At 36.7% G+C, this 23,579-nt stretch overlaps 1 long non-coding RNA gene across 1 annotated transcript in view; it reads left to right on the forward strand.

Annotated features, from left to right (window-relative positions):
• The window catches only part of LOC101691429, a 226,492-nt gene that overhangs the window by 98,005 nt on the left and 104,908 nt on the right, over nucleotides 1-23,579 (forward strand). Inside the window, exon 2 of the long non-coding RNA XR_199941.3 lies at nucleotides 19,250-19,363. This is a non-coding gene — a long non-coding RNA (uncharacterized LOC101691429). The remainder of the gene's footprint in view (nucleotides 1-19,249; nucleotides 19,364-23,579) is intronic.

Below are 23,579 nucleotides of genomic sequence, written 5' to 3' on the forward strand. Positions count from 1 at the left end.
TTTGGGAATAGTTTGAGAAGAATAGATACTAGCTCTTCTTATCAATGTTAATTTTAAATTTAAAAAATGTCAGTGTTCCTCAGTTAATGATTATCTGAGTCAGTGGCTGTAGGCCATTTTAAGCAAGGACTACCACATGTGCTTGCTGTGCTGTTGCAAGGTTTTGCTCCTAGGAACCCACCATCTCTTTCAGTCACTGGATTGTAGGTCTAAGAACTGGATCAGGTTTGCAAAGTGGGTTTTTTACTGAGGCAGCTGGCCTAAACCTCTTGATTATTCATCCTTGATTTGTTGTTGTTGCAGCATGGATACTTGTCAGGTGCTCATCTGTTTCCCTTAGGAATTCTGTGTTCGTTGAATCATTTCCATAGCTCCTTGGGAGTGTTACCCACTCATAATGATAATAGCCTCCACCTTGCTTCTGATGGTTTAGCATCATCAGTTCTTGGCCTCTATTACTATTTCTGTTATCCCTAGTTGACTCTATCATGTCTCTTGCTTTCTGTAATAGTATTTCCCACCATTAGTCCTCGTCTACAGAGAACAGCCACCATTGGGTTTCTCAGTGATTCTGGTGCACCAGTACATTCCTTAGTATGTTCTCTAAGCTCTCTCACGGAATATAGTCTACTGATGGGCTTCTAGCCATTTGTAGTACATCTCCTGTAGAATGCCCAGTTCCCTGAACTCGTTGATCCTTTCTTCCACATCTGGCACTTCTGCTTCACTTTGGTGTGGATCATAGCCTTTTTTAGACTTCCAAGAGCTATCCTGGGCATGTTTGCATTGTTACCAGGTCCCTGCCAGGATGTTAAATGTGTCATGGGAGAATGCTTCCACATCAACAAACTTTCCTTGATGCAATTTGTGTTTTATATGTCCTTGATCCAATACCATCGGGGTCTAATCCTACTTCCTTGGCTCCCACTGGCATGTTTTTCTAGGCCCTGTAACTTCTTTAGTATATTTTTCCTTTTCTCCCTCAATAGGCCCAGAACTTTCCTGGTCAGGTTATGTCATGACTCGATCCTAACAAATGGTTTGGTGGATCCTGAGCAGGGTACCTGGTATCTTTCAAAGAGGAGGCTCTACATCAACTGCAGGGAAGGAGGGAGCACTAGCCTTCAATACTTGGGCAGGTCCAGAAGTTTCAGTGAAACTTAAGGTTTATAAATTTTTTTTTAAAGATTTTATTTATTTATTTGACAGAGAGAGAGAGATCACAAGTAGGCAGAGAGTCAGACAGAGAGAGAGAGAGAGAAGCAGGCTCCCTGCTGAACCAAGAGCCTGATGCGGGGCTCAATCCCAGGACACTGAGATCATGACCTGAGCCGAAGGCAGCGGCTTAATCCACTGAGCCACCCAGGCGCCCCAAGGTTTCTAAAATTTTAAATGCATCAACCTAAATGTTCCCATCCCATATTTCATGGTCCTATTTCCTCCTCATCAGGACTCTGACCTTAGAATAACAGACCTGTTGAGGCTGAGAATATAGAAATTTTCTGGAAGTGTGCTATGTCATAATTAAATACTGGGTCTGATACTTAGCTTTTCCTGCCCTTTGGCTGCAAGAGTAGAGCTCCATTGTATGCTGCTAAAGAAGCCCTATTGCTTTCACATTTTGCTTTAAACTAATGGTTAGTTATCTTTACCCTTTCATTATAATCAGCATTGCTAAATCTTCCAGATTACTGAAATACCTGAGATATTGCTTATTCCAATGCATTCCTTTCCACCAGTTTGTGATTGGTGGGAGTTATAACAATGGAACTGTTATAGTGTGCCAGGGGCTGTCAGTAATCTCTCTAGCTCCAGCCAGGGGTCCACACTACCAGCTAGCCAATGGGTGAGCCAGGTCCAACATTTCATTCTAGATTCTACTTCCTAGGATTACTCTTGGAACAGTCTCTTAGGTCAGAAGATACCCTGGAGGATACTTGTATATTCAGGAGGTTTACTGGGCATGATAGGTAAAGAAGTCAAGAAAGCAGTATTGAGCAAAGGGAGAGATTGAATGGTGATGCAGCTGCAAGGAAAGCCTCAGAAGATCATATGAGAGATTCTAGAGCTGAGGTGGCCTCTAAGGACTGTCTCAATTTGAGGCAGGTGGAGCGAAATTTGAATCCTTACAGAAAGCAGTCACTATATGAGAGTTACCCCCAAAGATGGAGTGAACTTTGGACAGATGGCTTTCTTCTTTCAAAGGTCAAAGAAGGAAACTTGATTGTAAGCAGTCAGTAGCCAACATTTGGCAGATACAGAATACATATCATGGTCCTGCATGGGGATCTTGGCAGCACACGATAGTATTGGCTACAGAGAACAGCCACCATTGGGTTTCTCAGTGATTCTGGTGTACAGATGTAGTAGGAGATGATGTTTTAGCATTCTTTAAGTTTGTCTCTGATTGGTGTCATTTAAAAATATTTATTTTATTTTTTATTTTATCATTTTAAAGTTTTTATTTAAATTCCAGTGATATTAGTTTAGTACAGTATAATATTAGTTTCGGGTGTACAGTTTAGTGATTCAGCTCCAGGTGCTCATCACCACAGGTGCCCTCCTTCATCCCCATCTACCGTTTCACCCACCTTCCCTCTGATAACCATCTGTTTTCTATAGTTAAGTCTGTTTCTTGGCTTGTCTCTCCTTTTTTTTTTCTTTTCCTTTGCTGCTTTGGTTTCTTAAATTTCACATATGAGTGAAATCATATGGTATTTGTCTTTCTTTGATTAACTTATTTCACTTAGCATTTTATTCTCTAGCTTCACCCATGTTGTTGCAAATGGCCAGATTTCATTCTTTTTTATGGCTGAGTAATATTTCCTTGTACTCATATGCCACATCTTCCTTATCCATTCATTAGTTAATGGATAATTTGGCTATTGTAGATAATGCTGGTATAAACATTGGGTATTTTTATTATTTTAAAAATTTATTTGAAGTAACCTCTACACCCAACATGGGGCTACAACAACATGACCTGGCTATCAAGAGTCACATGTTCTACTGACTGGGCCAGCCAGGTGCTCCTGTGTCATTGTATTTTAGTGGTATTCTTAAAAATGAGTGTTCTCATTTGTGAAAAAAGTGACCTCATCCAAAAAACCAAAGCCTTCAAACTTCCTAATTTCTAAATTTCTGATCTTTTTTTCTTCTGACTTCTAAATTGAATTTTCTTAAAATTTGGGGTAATTAGAGAAATTGATATGGTTTTAGAGTACCTTAATAAAAGTAAGTTAGCAAAAATTCCATATCAGAAAACACTGGTTTCTTAGAGCCTTCCTGTTTTCAAATTCTGTGGTTTGCTACCATATTCCTCTCCAGGAAGATTCTTCCCACCACCTCCCCACAATCTGGATCAAGGCATGCTTCGTTCCAGCTGCTGAGAGTGTTGGTTGCTGTAGCTCACACATTCCTTCTGTAGTTCCCTCTATAGGAATTGCCCTTGGCCGAAGGAAGCCACTTTACAAATGGTTATGTCCCAGCCCCAATTCCATGACAGCCCTCATCCCTTGGTTGGGGCACTTGGGATGCAAGAGCTTGGTCCCCTTGTCTCAGTTTAGGACACCTTGGAAGGACCATTGCAGCTAGAGTTCACCACAGGAGATGCTAAGGTCTCTTGCAATTGCCTCATAGTTCAAGCCTTTCCTCATCTAGTTCTGCCTTCCCCTTTTCTTTATGTGTATTGTACCTAAAAGCATTTTCTGATGAATTTCCCACAGGCAAATATCCATCTCATATCTGTTTCTAGAGAGCCCAACCTGAGAAAGCATCCTTTTTGTCACTTGATTATGAGAGAAAAGGAAATCATTCCTCCAAATAATAATGATAAAACAAAGTAGATACATAATGTATTGTGTTCTAAAATCTAATTTTCAAAGGCAGGAGTCACATTTCCTATTAAGCATATCAACATGAAAATGTATTTAAATTGATTATTCTGACTAAATTTTTAGTGCCTGCTATCCAATTGCAATTAGCAGTTTGTTAGATATAATCAGAAAATTTCAATTACTCTTCTTTTTCTCTCACATATGGTTTCAGATAATAACTCCGGGAATGGCCTTTCCATAAAATGAGTTTTGTCAGAAAGAGTGGGGAAAAGACATTTCAAGATTTTGAGGGAACTGTGTTATTGCCAACCCTAAGAAACAAGGCAAATAAAAAAAAAAATTCTCAGAAACAAAATTAGAGTAACCTTGGCAAAGAAATTTAATGTCTCTGAGCATCACTTGTCCCTTTTGTAAAACAAGGACAATGCCAACACTTTTAGCATAAACTTTGGTTTAACATTCGTTCAGCCTGGACTCCTCTTAAAAGCATTTTGAAGCTATATTATAGACTTCTGTAGCAGGCAACATAGCTGAGTGGATGTTCAGAGAACACATTTTAGGGAAGGACATTTAAAATACTGGATAAAATATTTTAAAAGCCTGTATTTTTACATGCGTGGCTAATTTGTGAGCTGAAAGAAAAATCTTCAGAAATCAAAATGAGAAAGCATAAATCTAGATAAATAAGCAAGTCCAGTATTGGGAATTTGCTCAGAGGGGAGGGATGGGAAGGGAAGAGTGTTTGCATTGTCCAGATCACCTGCCTGGATTTGTTTATAATGAACGTGGAAAAGGCAACAAAGCTTGAGGCCTTCCTAGGTGGCAAGATCACAAAGTTGCTACAGCTGTAAGAGGCCATGAGAGCAACCGTTTCTCCCTTGATTGCTTAGACATGACTGTGACACCAGTCCAGCGTGTGTGCCACATTCAGGGAACATGGATTAAGATTTCTAAATGGTCAGCAAGTGAGGAGCAGGTGCCTCCTACTGTTTCCCCTAGGAGCTTCACCATATACAAAAATCAATTCCAGCAAGCTAAAGGATGTCAGTGTGAAAGGCAAGTCGTCAATACTTCTAGAAGTAAATAAGTAATTTCTGTGTAGGAATGGATTCTAAATACATCAAAATCATGAAAATCATAAATCATAAAATCATAAATCATAAAACATGAATAAAAAGTGATAAATATGATAACATTAATTTATCAAAAGATTCCCCCAAACAGAGGAAATGTCTAGTCACAAACTGGGAGAAAATATGTGCAACATATATAATCAATAAAGAATAGCGTCTAGAACTTTAAAAAAAATGGCAAACCAGTAAGAAAAGGTAAAAAATCTGCTGGAAGAGAACGTAAAAGATGTTAACAGACATTTCACAGGAGAAGAAAAAGAAATAACCAATAAACTTACAAAAAGTTGTTCAACTTTATTAGTAATCAGGGATGTGCCAAGGTAAACCGTGGTGAGATACATTTTACACCTATTATATTGGTAAAACTTAAAGTATTATAATCCAGAATTTGTTGAAGAAGTAATAACCTGCATAATCATTTTAGGAAATGCCTTAGCATGATCTAATGAAGCTAATATACTTCATACACCCTTCATAACTTCTATAACCCATCAATTTTATATATATACTTTATAATATTATTATATAATATAATATAAAGTCCTGATATGCTTGGAACAGTCTGATTTATACCACTTTTCCTAGGATAATTTTAATAATATCTCTTTGCTTTCCCCAAGTTTTTCTAGCTTGATAAAATTTATTGTTATCTCCATACATAAAGTACATATATGATTTACTCAATGAATCTCTATTAGCAGAGATTAGATTTTGGCAATTTTTTTTTTTTTACTCATTTTGCACCATCAAATTTTTCCTTCTAAAAATATGTAGGCAGTATGAAGCAATTAAATTCAACTTCTAGATTTGGTCCACCATCAGTAGGGCACACATGGCTCTCCCATGGGATCTGCTTAAGTCAGGCTGATAGTTAAGAACCCCCCAAAGACAGTAGCACCTGATGGCTAACAGGGGATCATCTGATCTAGCTATTCTTTCTGATTCTTTATTCATCTCTTGGTGACCATATAAATCTTTTTTTGTTTCTCTTCACATCCTAAAACAACATTTTTTTTTCCTTGAGAGAGATACATTTTTTCCAGATTTCCTTAGAAATATTTTAAAAGAAAAGTACCTCGAGAGAACAGTATCTCAGCCTCTAAATCATTTAAAAATGTGATTCAGAATCTCCTGAAAGTTTTCTGCCTACCCCCTTACAAAACTAATCCTGTTTTACATGAAACAAGGAATTCTTGAAACAAGTAAACAAAAAAATCATAGTAGTCTTGTTACTTTTTATTATGTCTTTATGCATTTTATCCTTTTCTTTTCCTTAAAGTCTTTATGTATTTTAAATTAGTATCACAGTGGTTGATTTTCACCATGATTGCATGTTTTTTGCACCTCCACCTACAGAGAGCCTACTTAAATATAACTTAATTTTCTATGACGAAATGCATTCTGAGTTAGTAAATGGGGGGTTGACAATAATTCTAAATTGTGTCACCTTAATTTTTAAAGGCATATTCTTGATGTGTTTAGCTTATCCAAGTAAACCCCGTTTAAGCATGATAGTATTTTATCTTTAGCAAACTCCTTCTGTAGTCCTTTCCATCTTTCCATCCTTAAATACTTATCAAGCCTATAATTTGCCATTGGTAGAAAGATGGGCCAATGAAATAAACATACAAAGTTTCTCAGTGCTTGATATACCCTACTATAAATTACGTCTTTTAAAAAATTTTTCTATTTATTTATTTTTAAATTTTTATTAACATATAATGTATTATTTGCTTCAGGGGTACAGGTCGGTGAATCCTTAGTCTTACACAATTCACAGTCCTCACCATAGCACATACCCTCCCTAGTGTCCATAACCAGTCACCATATCCCTCCCCCACCACTGCTACCCCCCAGTAACCCTCAGTTTGTTTCCAAAGATTAAGAGTCTCTTAGGGTTTGTCTCCCTCCTAAATTATCTGTCTTTTAGAAAGTACATTATTTTTCCATGTCCTAAGGCTATTTTTAGAAAATGGAAACAGTGGCTTTGGGTATACGACAAAGATAGAATTGGATGGTATACATACTAGGACAAAATATATTGTTCTAGCAGTTTAAGCTAGTTCTAAGAGTGTTAGAACCTTTATATCTCTCTATACTTTAATCTTATGGTGTAAAGTTCAGCTGAATTAAATCCACCTAACCAAATTGCTTAGTTACATACAATTCTACCACAAAATAAAGAAAATTCTATTTGCGGACCATATAAAACACTAGCAGATTGGAATAATACTGTCAGCTTAAAGAGATTCAGCTCAGTGGTAGCAAGCTGTGTCCATGGAGGGTCAGAAGTGTTCAGTTTAGGAGGTCTTGGAGGTTCGTATAAAGACTATGGTTTTATTGATAATTTTTCCCATGTCATAACCCAGGAGGGTCATTAAGGTGCTTTTTGTTTGTTTTTAAGAAATAAAATGATAGTCTTTATGTCTTCATTGGAAAAATAATTTGTTTGACAGCAATATTGATTAATACTTACTTGAGAAACCCCACGTTAGTTCCAAAAGAATTTCATAGCACAAGGTTTGAAAGGTTTTCCTTCCTCCTTTATTGTGTGAAGAGAGGAAAAAAAATCATTCTCAGTGACACTTCAAATGTAAATTACCCAGTTTAAAAATGATCAAAGACAGAGGAAAACATGTTGAAGAGCACTATGACTGTCTTGAATCACATTTCTAAGGGCATGACACCAGTGACATGATTGCTTGCCTTTTGTGTTATTAGACTATGATGGGAAATAACCACTGAATTCTGACTGAGATAAACCATCAAAAGATTATGTTTCCCATATCAAACTGTCAATTCAAACATCTTATTTATCTCTTGGTTCTTCCTTTGGGAGGCCGAATATGGGTGAATCCCAGTGTGATGTTTGATAAGACTTGGACTATTCTTACCCACAAGATTAAGCAGCGTTTCCTTTTCTGCTAATTATAAGACAGCTTCAAATAACGATTTCTTCCTTTCCCTCCCCCACCTTTATTTAGATATACGAGATATATAACATTATTTAAGTTTAAGGTATACAGTGTAATAGTTTGCTATATGTGTATATTGTGAAAAGGTTACCACGATGTTAGTTAACACGTCTACACCTCACATAGCTACATTTTTTTTGTGCAGTAAGAACCTTTAAGATTTACTCTCTTCACAACTTTTAAATACACAGTACTGTATTGTTAACTATACTCACCACAGCATATTACATCCCCAGAACTATATACCACTATTTATTACATCCCCAGAACTTATTCATCTTTCAACTAAAATTTTGTACACTTCAGCCATTTTCACTCCCCAACCCCCTACTCCCAACTCTGCCTCCAGACAACCACAAATTTATTCTCTGTTTCTAGGAGTTTGTTTGTTTGTTTTAGATTCTGCACGTAAGCAAGGTAATTTGCTATTTGTCTGACTTATTTCACTTAGTCTAATGCTCTCAACTTTTGCATCTATAGTTCCTTCTCTTTCTGATGAATATTTGAGTATTGTAGGAATATCATTTTGGATGTTAGTATTTTCCTCTGATTCCTTTCCCAGTCAGTACAGCCTGTTATGTTGGATATGTAGGGGTGATTAAGAGGGAACATTAGAATGTCCAGTTAGCTCAGCTGATCAGAGCATGGTGCTAAAAGAAAACACCTGATGTGGAGATGTTTATAATGAAGCCAAGGGGAATAGGAACAATTAAAATAGCAAAATCTAATTATTTTATTTTTAAAAAGGATTTTATGTACTTATTTGAGCGAGGGAGCATGAGAGAGCACAGGCATGGGAAGCAGAAAGGGGAGAAGAGAAGCAGACTCCCCATTGAGCAGGAGCCCAATGCAGGATTTGATCCAAGGACTTTGGGATCATGACCTGAGCCAAAGGCAGATGCTTAACCAACCGAGCCACCCAGGTGCCCTAGCAAAATTTGTTTATTAATACAGTAAAAGAAAAACAGTTAAGAAAATGATAGACTTCTCCTTGCCATAGGTGAGCCTATCAGGAAGGATATACTGGGCACCCACTGAAGCATGCAGTAGCACTGAGTTTGGTCTTGTTGAGTTTACCTGACCAGGTTATCTTTCTTTCTGTGGAGGCATCTCCCAGAATGAGCTGCAAGCCTGCTGCTCTTTCGTCCCGTCCTCTAACTTTTAGATTTAATCAGCATCTTAAACCTTACCAAAAAGGAAACTTCAAATTCAATTGGTCTTATTGGCAAATTCCATCAAATGTAAAAAGAAAAATAGTGCCCATCTTACACAAAATCTTCCAGGCTATAAAAAAAAGAAAGACTGTATTCCATTGTCTTTATGAGGCTAGCCTAACCCTAACACCAAAACCTGAGAAGGTTACTATAAGGCAAATATCAGGCCAATTTCATTCATGAGCATAGGTACCACGTACAGTAGTAGTACAGTCCTACAGTAGAGTACAGTATGTGGTACCTATGTAGTAGTACAGTATCAGCAAACTGAAACCAGCAATATATGAAAAGGGTATTTTATCATAATCAAATATATTTTAACCCATAAATGCAAGATTGGTTTAGCATTTACAAATTAATTAGTGTAATTTATCACATTAACAGTAATAAAAGAGAAAAAAGAGACACAGAAAAGTAATTGGATACAATTCAAAATCCATTCATGACAAAAACCTTTAACAAACTAGGAATAGAGGGTAAGTTCCTTAATATGGTTATGGACATCTACAAACCATCATAGTTAAAGGAGAACTGTTGAAAACTTTCCTCTGAGCTAGATATGAGAAAGGAAGGCCTTACTTCTATTGAACATTGTTTGCAGCAAGAAAAATTAAAGGCTATAAGGATTTAAAACAAAGAAATGAAAATGTTGTTTTCTTAGATAATGATTGCTTGCGTTGAAAATCCAAAGCAGTGTAAAAGAAGTTATATAATTAAAAAGTAAGTTTAGCAAGTTTTTTGTGTATAAGGTCTGCATACACATTTTTATATATTTCTATTTAACAATAACATTACAAAATGTAAATCAGTAGTAAAAATGACTATTTTTAGTAGCATTAAAAGCATAAAATCTGGAACACCTGAGTGTCTCTGTCAGTTAAGCATCTGCCTTTAGCTCAGGTCATGATCCCAGGGTCCTGGGACTGAGTCCCACTTTGGGCTCCCTGCTCAGTAGGGAGCCTGCTTCTCCTTCTCCCCTTGCTCCTGCTTTCTCTCTTTCTCTTTCTCTCTCACTTGCTCACTGTCTCTCTCAATTAAGTAAATAAAATCTTGAAAACAAAAGAAAAAAACCCCATAAAACCCCTAGATATAAATCTAGTGAAGGATATGTGAGGCATCTACACACAAATCTGTAAAACTTAGTAATAGAAATTAAAGACAAAGGATGTAATGTTTTACAGATGTCAACAGATTTTTTAAAGATTTATAGATTTAAATCACAACCAAAATCGGAGTGAGTTTTGTTGCTGTTGTTGTTATTAAAGTTAACAGGCTGATTGTAAAATTTATGTGGAAATGCAAGGGGCCAAGAATATCCAAAATACTTTTAAAGCAACAGAAAAATATAGACAACTCATACTATTGAATATCTGGCCTAAAAGCCACAGTAACTGGCAATAGAGCAATAGAACAGAAGAGATAATCAGAACTAAATGCACGCAAACATGAACACTCAATTTATAATAAAGGTTACGGTATAGAAGAGTGGTGAAAAGATGGTCTTTTCAGTAGATGGTGTTGGCTCAATTGGATATGCATATGGGAAAAAATAAAATTCAACCTCTATTTTACTCCATTAAGTCTGGTTGAAGAGTAGAGCTAAATATAAATAGTAAACTAATAAAATTTCTAGAAGATATCCTAAAAGAAGATCTCCAGGATCTTGTCATGGAAAAAGATTTCTCAGTGAGGAGAAAAAGGCTTTCACCATAAGTGAAAATATTAATAAATTAGGCTACATTAAAATAAAGACATTTTAATCATCAGAAGACATTGAGCAGGAAGTGAAAAGGCAAACCACATAGTAGAAGATATTTGCAATATATGCAATTGACAAAGGTCTCATCCCCAAATACAGAAAGAGTTTCTACAAATCAGTAAGAAGACATAGATAATCCTTACAACAAATGACTCTTTTTAAAAAACTTTAATTTTATTTTTGTTTCTCACAATTTTTATTATTGAAGTAGAGTTGATGTAGAATGTCATATTAGCTTCAGGTATACAACATAGTGATTTGAAAACTCTATACAATAGGCAGTGCTCACCATAATAAATGTAGTTACCATGTGTCACCATACAATTTTGTTGGTTACTACAATACTATTGACTATATTATCTGTTGCACTTTTCATCCATGTTACTTATTTTATAACTGGAAATTTGTATCTCCTAATCCCTTTCACCTATTTTTCCCTTCTTCTTACCACTCTCTTCTCTGGCAACTATCAGTTTGTTTTCTGTATTTATGAGTCTGTTTCTGTTTTTTGTTTGTGCATTTTTTGTTTGTTTTTTTTTTTTTTTAGATTCCACATATAAGTAAAATCACATGGTATTTTTCTCTTTCTGACTTATTTCACTTAGAATAATACCCTTTAGGTCCATCCATGTTGTTGCAAATGGGCATGCTCTCATTCTTTTTTTTTTTTTGGCTAATATGCCATTGTATATAGATCTACCACATTTTCTTCATCAATTTGTTAGTCTGTGGACACTTAGTTTGCTTCCATATCTTGGCTATTGGAAGTAATGCTGCAAAGGACATGGGGGTGCCTAAATCTTCTTAAATTAGTATTTCAGGGGCGCCTGGGTGGCTCAGTGGATTAAGCCACTGCCTTCAGCTCGGATCATGATCTCAGTGTCCTGGGATCAAGCCCTGCCTTGGGCTCTTTGCTCAGCGGGGAGCCTGCTTCTCTCTCTCTCTGCCTGACTCTCTGCCCACTTGTGATCTCTCTCTCTCTCTCTCTCTCTGTCAGATAAATTTAAAAAAAATTAGTGTTTTCATTTTCTTTGGGCAAATACCCAATGAGTGGAATTACTAGATTATATGATAAATTTCTATTTTTAATTTTTTGAGGAATCTCTATACTGTTTTCCACAGCGGTTGCACCAACAGTGCACAAATGTTCCTTTTTTGTTTGTTTGTTTGTTTTAAGACATCCTTATCAATACTTGGTATTTCCTGTCTTTCTTATGCTAGCTATTCTGACAGTGTGAGGCAATATCTCATGGTTTGGGTTTGCATTTCTTAATGATTAGTGATGTTGAACATCTTTTCATGTGTTTGTTGGCCATCTGTATGTCTTCTTTGGAAAAAGATGTCTATTTGAGTCCTCTGCCCATTTTTTAATTGTGTTATGTATTTTTTTGGTGTTCAATTGTGTAAATTCTTAATATATTTTGGATAGTAACCCCTTATTGGATATATCATTTTCAAATTGCTTCTAGTCAGTAGGTTGCCTTTTTACTTTGTTGATTATTTCCTTTGCTATGCAATAGCTTTTTATTTTGGGGTATCCCCAATAATTAATTTTTGCTTTTGTTTCTCTTGCCTATGGAAGTATCCATAAAATATTGTTAGGGCTGATGTCCAAGAGTTTATTACCTATGTTTTCTTTCAGAAGTTTTATGGTTTCTTGTCTCACATTTGGGTCTTTTGACCATGGATAGTCTCTTGAAGAGGCACGTCACAAAAGATACTCTCCACCGAGTCAATAAACATATGGCAAGGTGTTCAGCCTCATAAGTCATTAGGAAAATGCAAACTAAATTTACTCTGAGGTACCATTATATGGTCCATAAAATAGCTAAAATTTATACACACCGAGGCAGAGAAATAGGAATGTTTTCTTCCCTGCTGGTAGGGATTTCAGTTGATAAGACCCACTTCGAGAAATTACTTAACATTATTTACTAAAATCGGGCATACTCCTAACTTATAACTTAATAATCCTAATTTTTATGAATAGGATCAATAGATATTGACACAAAAATACATGTATAAGAATGTTCCTGGTACCATTATTTGTAATAACTGCAAGCTAGAAATGCTTGACAATAGTAAGATGGATAAATAGACCATGCAGATTTATGCATTTAAGCACTATACTGCAATAAACATAAATGAACTTCAATTACATGCAACAAGATGGATTGATTTCAAAAGAAGAAAGACACAAAAGAATATATATTGTTGATTCCACATATGTAAAGATTGAAAATAGGTAAACTAATGGTGTTCAAAGTCTGGATAGTGGTTATCTTTGGGGAGTGAACACTACGTGGGTGTGTACACTTGGATAATATATGGGTTCATATGTATGTATGTATGTATGTATGTATGTATGTTATCTCCAATCTGGACCAGTTCTCTAGAGAGCCACTGCTAACCCCTTGGTCCAAGCTACAACATTACCATCTTTTCTGCCATTACTTGCTGTAGTTTTTTCTTGATTTTTCTCTCTGCTTTTATTCTTGACCCTTTTTGATATGTTCTTGATACAGTAACCAGGAGGTTCCCTTTAAAATTAAGTCAAATTATATCACTGTGTTGCTCAGAATCCTGCAGTGGTGCCATGTTTCATAGAGGGGAAAAGCCAAAGTCCTTACGTTTTCCTACAAGAACCTACACAGTCTGATTCTCCAATACCTTTATGTTGTTGTCTTCTGCTCCTCCCTGTCTCTCCACAACTCTGCAGTACCCACACTGGCTCTCTTGCAGTTCCTGGAACATACCAGCATGTTCCTTTCCACTAGTGTTGTTCCAATAGTCTGGCATGCTCCTTCTTGAGATGGGGGGCTAACTTACTCCTTCCAAGTCTCTTTTAGATGTCACTTTTTCGTGATGCTGACCCTCACCATCCTATTTAAAATAGTAACTTGGGCCACCCCCATTAGTGCTCCTACCTCCCTTTACCTTGGCTTCATTCTTATTTTTTAGTAACACTTCTACCTCTCTAACATACTGTATTTTGCCTTTTTTTTATTCTTCTTATTAATTTTCTTAAAAATATTACACATTTGTTATCTGTCACTTCCTTAATGGATTCTTCTTTCATTCACTGATACATCTCAAGAACTTAGAACATTGTAGGTGCTAGTCAATATTTGTGGAGTAAATGAATCAATGAATTTGTCGAATGTCTAACATGTGACAAGACTTCTGTTGGGCAATGGGGGTGTAACATTGGGCAAAACCAAAAATAGATTCTACTCTCACAGACCGTTTGCCAATTTGAGAGTTGTCACATGAAAACATGAAAAAGTATTTAGCTGCAAGGAATGATAAGAGACAATGGTGCTTTGAGAATACATAATTTAAGAATTTACTTTGGTCTGAGGTGGGTCACAGAGGATGTCCCAAAGAAAGCGATGTTTGAGCTGAGATATGAGAAAATTGTGTGATTCCTATTTCTTAGGCCTGGAGTAGGGCCCAGGTATGGACATTTTCAAGAAAACTCTGAAAAAAAAAATTCTGCTGGTATTTCTAATATACAGGCAGCCTGGAGGATCACCCTATGTATCAGGGCTTTTCCAGTTTTCATTTACAAATTACACAAAATCTTGCTAAAGTTCATATTCTGACTCAGAAAGTCAGGTAAAGGCCTGAGACTCTGTAGTTCTATGAAACTCTTGGTGATGCTGATGTTCTGTGGATTATATACTGAGAAGTAAGGCTACATAGCATCGACCCCCAACTGTCTCATGAAGATACTATGTTTTCTAAATTATCAGCTGATTTGGAATCCTCCCTCCTTGCTTCAATTATATGGACTATATATCCTGAGAATCTGAATATTTCATTCAGCTCACAACATGGATGTTGTTCAGTTGCTTCATAAATTTGTACTACATAGGCTTTGTTTACATGTTTTTTGTGTGTTTTTGTGCATGTGTGTTGCTTGTTTTTAAAACATTTTCCCCCATGGGCTGGGTCCTCCCAAAGGGCAGGGATGGTGTTCAAGTCTTTGTGTCCTCTGCCAAATCCACTGTGGCCATGATAAATACTCAGTTTCTACTGAATAGTACTGACTCTACCCAGGCAAATCCTTTTCTTTCCTTATCATATGTATAAAGGATGATTTAAATTATCCTTTGAAATGAACCATTCATTTTCACCTTGCCATGAATATAAATGACAACACTCAAATTTACAGTATGCCTGGTCAAACACATATTTATAAGAAAAATTAAAGATAATAATAAATGTAATAAGTAATAGAAAATAATGACAATAAACACTAATAAAATATTCATATTTCAGCTGATAATCAGAGTATTTTTAAGAAGTATGGGGCAAAGTTGAGTTTTCAAAAGTAGAACATTATTTCAGATTTATTGGTTGAGAGCAGAGTTGTACTAGGAAAAGCATGGCTATTCTTCCTTCCTTCCTTCCTTCCTTGAGATATGTCCTAATTCTTCAGGTTTGTTGCAAGTTTTTAAGAACAGAGATTTTTTTTTTGAAGATTTATTTATTTATTTATTTATTTATTTGACAGAGAAAGAATGAGAGAAAGAGAGAGATCACAAGTAGTCAGAGAGGCAGGTAGAGAGGCATGAAGAAGCAGGCTCCCTGCTGAGAGCCCAATGGGTGGGGGGGAGGGGGCTTGCTCTCAGGGTCCTGAGATCATGACCTGAGCCGAAGACAGAGGCTTTAACCCACTGAGCCACCCAGATGCTTCAAGAGCAGTGATTTTAACTAATTTTTGAATTAGTATTTATTTGGTACCTAAGAATTAAGAAGAGTCCTGGGATCGAGCCCCGCATTGGACTCTCTGCTCAGTTGGGAGCCTGCTTCTCTCTCTCTGCCTGCCTTTCTGCCTATTTGTAATCCCTGTCTGTCAAATGAATAAATAAAATCTTAAAAAAAAAAAAGAATTAAGAAGAGTCAAGGGTGTATCTGAATGTTGGTGTTTACTTTAAGTGAAAGGGATAATTCTTCCCTGAGATAGCTCACCTATATTGGCCAAAACCACGTACAGTGATTTTCTACTTAAATTAGAAATTCAGTGAACTGATAGTTTAAAATCAAAACAACAACAAAGGTAACACTTACTGAGTGCTATTCTAGGTACTTTACATGTATTAACTTATTTAGAAGGCAATTACTATTATTAGTTCAATTTTATAGACTAGACCCTGAGGGTCAGAAAGGCTAAAATTGAAAATTACCTCTTCCTTGAAGTGGAGCTATTGGAGATACCACAGTAACATTAGAATATTTCAGGGAGGCAATGGAATAGAGGGGGAGAAAAAAGAAGAAAAAAAAGCTCTGGAATCAGTCAGATTCACATGAGAATGAGAATCCTTGCTCTGCCACTAATTCCTTATAAATCCTTGGGTAAATCACTTAGCCTCTCAGGATTGCAGTTTTCTCATCTACAAAGTGGGATAAAATCACATTTCCTACTTATCTTACGTACACGACTTCTACCCACCTTGACTAGGGAGTGGACATAAAGAACAGCTGATTTACAGACCTGTCACCTCGGAGGCACCCTTCTGTCACCAACAAAATCAGGTTACGCAATAATCTTTCTCCATTTCTCCTGCTTTTCTCCCTTCTTCCTAAGTAACTACCATTTCTTATGCTTCATATCAAATGCTTTACATATATAAACTAAGCTTTTCTTTATTTCCTCTCTTCTTTTATTTCCAGTTATTTTTTTCCACTGGTCCAGTGAAAGAGGTATTGGTAGCCCTGAGTTACAGAGGAATTAAGCAGAGGTCTGGTCCAGTTCACCACTGGTGGTTATGTAGGAGCGCTTGGACCACATAGTTTAAGTGATAAAAAAGCTAGAACAAAGTTAATGTAAGCATGGGAAAGACATGTTCATTTGTGTTTCTTAGTTCTGTCACTTAGCGGCAGGAATTTAGAAGGTGCATTATTAAAGTTGGGATGACCAGTTGGGAGGCAATGACAGCAACCACGATCCCAGCGAGGGCTGCAGTCTTTACTTGTGTCAGGAACTGTGCTTTCCATGTACAATCTCACAACAACTCTATGAGGAATCATTATTTTAACCCCGTTTTACATACGATAAAATCGAGGCCCACAGAATTTAAGTAACTAAGCTTGCATAATTTTGAGTTGAGATCCAAATTTTTCTTCACATGTTTAAATAGATTGAAATATGTAGTTTCTCATATTGCAAAAATGGGTAGTTTAAATAAATAGTTGGAAGCCCTTATAATGCATTTATGTAATATATGAATGTAAATGAACCATACAAGCAAGGTGGCTGAATAAAAGACAGCAGGGGAAAAAAAGCACATAGTATGTGATTCCATTTATGAAGTTCAAAAACAAGAACATCTTAGCCAGAATGGTGGAAGCAAGGATAGGGTTACCTTTGGGAGGGTAGTGATTGGGGGTATACCACATGTTTCTGGGGTACTGGTAATGTTCTTATTCTTGATCTGCTGGGTGCTGATTTACATGTTCATTTGGTGAAAATTTATTGAGCTACACTTCAGATTTTTATGCTTTTCCTAAGATAGGCTGAATAGATGCTATTTTTAAATTAAAAGTAAGTAAATAAATTCATGAATAAGTTCCTCTTTAATTTTATTTTTATATAGTTTCTTTTATTCCTTGAGCCTTTCTATTCTGTTTTCCTCATAGAATTTTAACTTAGTTGACTTAAAAATTTTAATTATTTTATAACATGATGCTCTAAGTCTTAAAAAATGTTTTCTTTAGGGTTGAATTATCCTCCAGATTTTTATTAGTACACAATTGGCAGTATATAAAAATATTATAAAATTTGATATTAAATTATTAAACATTAGAAATAAATTTTATTAGAAGTGCATTTCAAAATTAGGTGGATAGTCTGTTCTTGGATGTGAATAATTGGAATGAAAGAGGGTCCATATCAGTTCTATTCCCACTATGAGGTAAACATGGAATGATTGGAAGGCCTTAGCAGGAATGAAAGGAATTTGTTCACTTTTAATAACAATCTCTCACAATTATTTGTATTTATTCTGAATTGGATATCAAAAGCCACAGCAATATATTACTAAAATTACTTTTAGTAATCTGAAATCATGATAGGTTCTTTTTCAATTTTCTTGAGAGCAGAGAATTGTGAAAGAATTTATAAAATCACCTTTATTTACTTAGTTTCTGAATTTCTAGGGAGTATAACAAAAGCGATTCAGGGAGACTTACCAAGTAACTGTTAACTGTACTTGTTTCTCTTTCATTTAGAGGCACTTTAAAAAAATCTGATATATTCAGAAACTGCTGGGAACATTGAAACAATGTTACTTTCAGTATCCCTCTGCCAATACAAGAATTTTTGATGAGTTACATTTATTGTATCACATGCTTTAAATATTTTTTCACCAAAACTTTGGAACTACATATTTAACTCATTCGAATTAAGGGACACATCTGTGATATAATGAAATAGGCAGACCAGTTTTCATTATCAAACAAATTAGGTAAATTAGATTTATTTTCTCTCAGATAAATCTCACTGCATTTATCAATTCAAATCAAAGTGTTAGTCTACGCTGCTTGACATCTCACTTCTTAATGCTGATTTTAGGTCAGGAAAGTCACAGAGCCTTACTAGGAGTTTGTTGCCTAAATGAAGAATGGTGCTACTGCTTTCAGTTTTTCTTACCTATACAGGCTAGCTTTATTCTCTTAGGCTCTTCTTTAGGAGTGATGCATTTTGATTTTGTTTTCTTTTTTATTCTTATTCTTTTTTTTTTTTTTTGGTTAAGTATTCGGGTGATACAAGAGGTGAAGTCCTTAAACTTAGTATCACTCCCTCTGCTACACTGTGTAAAAAAACCATCTAAATCCATTACATCCCTACTGAGGCCAAACCCTCCTCTTTTTATGCTACACTTGGCTCTTATCAAAAATATGTGTAAGACAAAGAAAAATATGAAACCTAGCAAAGATTTATGATGTCTAGATTAAAAGACACTTGAGTACCAACACTTTTAATTTTTTTTTCCTTTGGGACCTTGGAGGTTTTTAAATATCTCAAGGCATTGTAATATAGTAAAACTTGGCACGAGGGAGGTTTTATTTACCTGTCTACCTGCGTATGTAAGTATGTCTCTATTTATGGGGGAAAAGGACGAGTGAGGAGTGAGAAATTGAAAAGAATGAAATGAGAAAGGAGACTTGTAGAATTCCCTCCATCTAAAACCATTCTGAGATCAGTTTTGTGAAGGAACATGTGTGGAAGATGAGGATCTGGAACATGACTCCTTTCAAACTGTACTTGGTTGTGTAGCCTTTGGAAAATTGTTATGTGCTCTCAAGGGTTTTTCTTTTTTTGAAGAATGCTGCTGCAGAATTACCAGTGAGGAGGTCTAGGAGGCCTACGCGTCAACAGAGTTCAGAGTGCAGTGGTGAAGGTGACTCAAGCAGCTCATGGACTTGACTGGTTCTGGAGGTAAGTGCATTCAGAAGGGGACAAAGGAGGCCCGTATTAGGTCAGGAGAGAATGGGACTTGGGGGCAATGATATTACTGAGTAACATCATATTTTCCCAGTGATAGTAGAAAGCAGTAGATTTAGTGTATGGGGAAAGAAACAAGGTGTTTCTCTTTTGCTGGAAGGAGCCTCATAGGGGTTAGTGTGTGGTCTTTGGATATAATGATAATTTGGGCAGGGGGAATAGGGTAAGAAATTTGAGAAATGGGAAGAGGATGACGGAGATATTTCTCTCATGGGAGATTATCCTGATTTAAGAGTATGGGAAAGGAGAAAACATTTTGTTATATCGCTCTTTGTGTCTTGTAGTATGTATACCTAGTAAATTTTTGATAAATACTTGTTAATTGATTAGTTCATACACAGTGTGATTAAAGTTTCTGTTAAAATCACTGACAGTTCAGAAGAAGGATTCTTCTCTGTTCCTCAGATATCACATAAATGGTAGATCAAATTACAGTAATTTATTAAAGAAATCAGAATTCAGGGAGCACGTTATTCTGAGAAATTGCAAGGTAGTCAAATAATCTCCATGTAGGCTAAGTTGTTTCAATTTGCACAATTGAGTTACCCAGCAGTGGACTTCTGATAGTAGTTTTGATAATAGACTGCATGTTTTAAACAGTATCTGAGAAACATCTTTTCTATTACTTCTGCATTCCTCTAAGGACACAAATATTATGGAAAGTAAACATGCAGGCAGGTCCTGGGAAAGAATGAAATTGTGTATTTTTTTAATTAAAGCCAAGGTTTTCTTCTTCCGAATTTTTGATAACCTCTAAAGTACGAGAGAAAACATGCACAGAAATGTGAATGCAGGTACACACACCTTGGCAGTTTCCCAATGGAGAAGAGACCACTGTCATTAGTTAGCAAAGATAAGAATAGAAATAACAGATTTAAATTTGAACAAGAAGTGTTTGAAAGAGTGGAGAAAAATTTAACGGTAAGATCAACTTGGGAATGAAACCAATTTCTGGAAGAGCTGATGGGATCAAAATCACGTGAAACCTTAAGGTTGAGGCTTGTCAAACACCTCTAGAAGAAGGATGCACTGTGTACTGAATATTCTCTAAAGACACAAGCGAAGAAAGCAAGTGAGAACAGTGAGCAGAGGAACAGAGGGGGTTTAAATCCCTGGTCCTGTGTGGTTTTCTTTCTTCTCCAGTATGAAATGAGAGGACCTGGAGGCTGTGGGCATCCCTGTATGGAAGTAGGGACAGTGACTCCACTCGTGTGTGATGGCCATCTGTGGCTGAGTCTGGGAGCTGAGCCCAGGAATCCTGTGTATCTTTCTCTCTTTCATTTCTATGGGAATTTAGGGAGCATGGAGGCAGATTTTCTCTTTACCACCAGGAAGCACAGTTTTAAGGGGATAAAAGCTACTCTTTCCTGGAAAGATGAGGTCAGTAAATGGCGCATAGAGATATACTATGGGTCAGGCACATAAAGGCCTAGAAGAGATCATGACTGAACACATGGGATGGGCAGTTTTTCCCTGCTCAGCTCAGAAGTCACTGGAGAGAATGATGTCCTATGAGTGGAGTTTATCTTTTCAAGGCAAATGAAGACCTGGATAGAATAATTGAGAACAGAGAGTACCTATGGCATTTCTAAGAGAGCTTAGGAGCAAACTTAAATGCAATGGGACTGCATTTATAATCAATGGGACTGATTATAAAAATGATGTCTTAAAATTATTTATAGTTTAGTTTATAGGTTGGCTTCCAGAGGGGTGGAGTCTCCCATAAATAAGTGGGGCCACCATTGAACAGATCCAGTTGTTAGCTCTTTTGTTGTGAAGTTAGGCTGTTGCTGATTCACGGAGACCCCTGCATGTGCTTCCCATGTCCCTCAAACAGCTGGATTGTGTTGTGGCCTGTTGCGCCTTATGTGGAGAGCAACCCTCTTACCGCAGTAGGTGATGAATTGTGTTTCCCTCCAAATCCGTAGGTGCAAGTCCTAACTCCTGATACCTCATAAATGCGAACTTATTTGAAGATGATAGAGTCTTTACAGAGGTAATCAATTTAAAGTGAGGTCATTAGGGTGGGCCCTAATCCAGGATGACCAGTGTCCTTATAAAAGGGGAAATTTAGGCACAGAGATCTCCATGGTGGGAAGACAGTGTGAAGAAGCATGGGGAGATGTTGGACAGCTACAAGCCCAGGTGAGAGGTCTGGAATAGATCTTTTTCTCACAGTCCTCGGAACCAACCTGCTGACCCTTGATTTCAGACTTCCAGCCTCAAGAACTATGAGATAATCAATGTCTGTTGTTTGAGCCATCTAGATTGTACTCCTTTGTTTTGGCAGCCCTAGCACACTAATGTACCTACTAATTATGGAGTCACATACTCCGTTTTCTTTATTTCCTTCCTTCCTTCCTTCTTTTTTCTTTCTTGCCTTGCTTTGTCTTGCTTCCCTTCCCTTCCCTTCCTTCCTTCCCTCCTTCTTTCTGCACCTGCTGTGTGTTAGGCACAGGGAATACAATAATCTTGGCCCTCAAGGAACTTCAAGCTGTGTGATGAAGACACACCTATAAATGGACAGTTTTAAAGTGCTGACGTAGAAGAAGAAGAAGTAGGAGGTATTTGGATCAGTTATTTGGTGTCTACTGTGCACTATGCAGCATGATACAGGATTCAGGGGCATATTTTAAATCTAGCTCTGTCACTGCACGTTCTCCTTGTTGAAGAGCTATTTAAGAGTTTTATCGTTTGTAAAATGGGGAAAATGGTGTCTCCTAGAGGGATTTTAAATGAGATGCCAGATGTGAAATATTTATGATGGAGTCTGTGTCTTAGCTCAGGTTGCTGTAACAAAATATCAGAGATGAGGTGGCTTAAACAACAGAAATTTATTTTCACAGTTCTGAAGGCAGGGAAGTCCAAGATCAGAGTCCCAGCAGATTTGGTTCCTAGTGACAGCTCTCTCCCTGATCTGTAAACAAGATGCCTTCTTGTTGTATGCTCCATGACCTTTCCTTAGTCTGTGCATTTGGGGGGAGAGAGATCTTTCTGTTTTCCTCTTCTTTTAAGGGCACCGATTCTACCTGCTCCAAACCCAATTACCTCGCTAAGACCCCACTTCCAAATACCATTAGAAGTTATGATTTCAACATATGAATTTTGAGGGAATACAAATATGCAGGCCATAATAGCGTGAAGCACAATATGTGGCAGATATTATTAATTGCTACTTGAGGAGCATGTGATAACAGGAATAGTATGCAGACAAATAATGAAATTGAGGACTGACAGAATAACCAACTAGAAGGTGTAGTCTAGAACTCCAGTGTGCTATTCATATAAGCTTTTTATCAATGTGGAACTCATGGCTTGAGTTTTTACAAAGATAACAGTAGTATTTCATTTAAAAAGATCTAGGCTAGACCTTCCCCTCTGGCCTGGAGGTTGTGGAGCCATCAAAGCACTCTTTAATTTGCGAGAAATAGCTTTGTTTGTGGACCTCCAAGGGGAACAAGAGCGCTGTTGAATTTGGTTATGACATTCCTGTTTTTTTTTTTTTAAAGATTTTATTTATTTATCTGACAGATGGAGATCCCAAGTAGACAGAGAGGCAGGCAGAGAGAGAGAGGAGGAAGCAGGCTCCCCACTGAGCAGAAAGCCCAATGTGGGTCTCGATCCTAAGACCCTGGCATCATGCCCTGAGCCAAAGGCTGTGGCTTTAACCCACTGAGCCACCCAGGCACCCCATGACATTCTTGTTTTGAGCCGGGAAGTGGAGTTTGTGAGGAATGTGTCTTGATTTTCTGGGTTGTGACTTGGGAAGCCGGACATGAGATTTTATGCCTGAAGCCATTAAAAGAATACATTTTAGACATTTAGCAATTATCAGTTTGTTAAAATAGCAAGCTTAAGCAGAATTGGAAAAAGCAGCTATTGTTTTAGAAACCATTGGATAAAATGATCTTGGAATACAGTTCAAAAATCCTCTTTTGCTTTTTTTTCAAGAGCAATGACAAAATAATTTTTGTTTCACTGTAGTGAAACTTTTGGACAATGAAGTTTTTAAATACTGAAATAGTTCAGTATGGGAATGGTATTTTTCTATCTTTGATTTTATTGAGATAGAGAATTTTTAATTTTTAAATTTTATTTATTTTTTCCTTTTATTAAATTTAAATTCAATTAATTAATATATAATGTATTA

This window comes from Mustela putorius, unplaced genomic scaffold (assembly GCF_011764305.1).
Source record: "Mustela putorius furo isolate JIRA1106 unplaced genomic scaffold, ASM1176430v1.1 tig00537350_pilon_pilon_pilon, whole genome shotgun sequence".
In the NCBI taxonomy this organism is placed as follows: domain Eukaryota; kingdom Metazoa; phylum Chordata; class Mammalia; order Carnivora; family Mustelidae; genus Mustela; species Mustela putorius.